The sequence below is a fragment of the Myotis davidii genome, unplaced genomic scaffold, assembly GCF_000327345.1.
Source record: "Myotis davidii unplaced genomic scaffold, ASM32734v1 scaffold172, whole genome shotgun sequence".
In the NCBI taxonomy this organism is placed as follows: Eukaryota; Metazoa; Chordata; class Mammalia; order Chiroptera; family Vespertilionidae; genus Myotis; species Myotis davidii.
The window spans coordinates 3,459,267-3,460,000 of NW_006284343.1; positions in this window are offsets into that span (position 1 = coordinate 3,459,267).

The window sequence follows — 734 nt, forward strand, 5'->3', positions numbered from 1 at the left end:
CGGGGTGCGGCCTGGGGAATTCTCTGCTTCCTGAGAGTTCGCTGCACTCGGGCCGGGGCCCTGGGCGCTCTTCCTGGGGACCTGAGTGGGTAGTTTCTACTCCGGTCCCCCTATCCACAGGTCCTGGCCAAAGCCGGTGGCCTCTCAGAGGTCTGCAGTGTCGGGACATGGCCACCAGGGGGCAGTAAGACTTCTGTGATGGCTGCAGGGGTGGCCCCGGAGGTGGGAGTGGGGGGAAGGGGGGTGTCAAGGTAGTTCCAGCCCCAGAGGAAGGATCTCACTTAGGGAGCCTGGAAGCCAGGCTGCTGTGTTCCGTGAGAGGAGTGGGAGGCGAGCGTGGGGAGGATAGCAGACTGGGCCTCAGCTCTCCTCCACGTCACCCCCGTCACCCCGTGTGGTCCTGGGTGCCCACTCGGGCCGCACTGGCCACTCTCCCCGGGGTGGGGGTGGGGCCTGGCCAGGGCGGAGTCCAGCCGCTCTGAGCGCTCACACGCCGGCTGGTGTTTATTTGCCAGTGACTGATACTCCTTGAGGGATGGTCCATTTCACCAGCCAGGAAAACAACAGCTTGCGGGGGCCACTGCGCCCCGGTTTCCCAGCGCCGCTGGCAGGCTGCTCACTGCTGAGTCCCCTCAGTGGTCACAGGGCCTCCGGACAGCCCCCGTGGCCGCCCCCTGGTCCCCACCGCCCACGGCAGCTGCCGGCCCCACTCCTCCAGGCCACAGGGTGGGCCG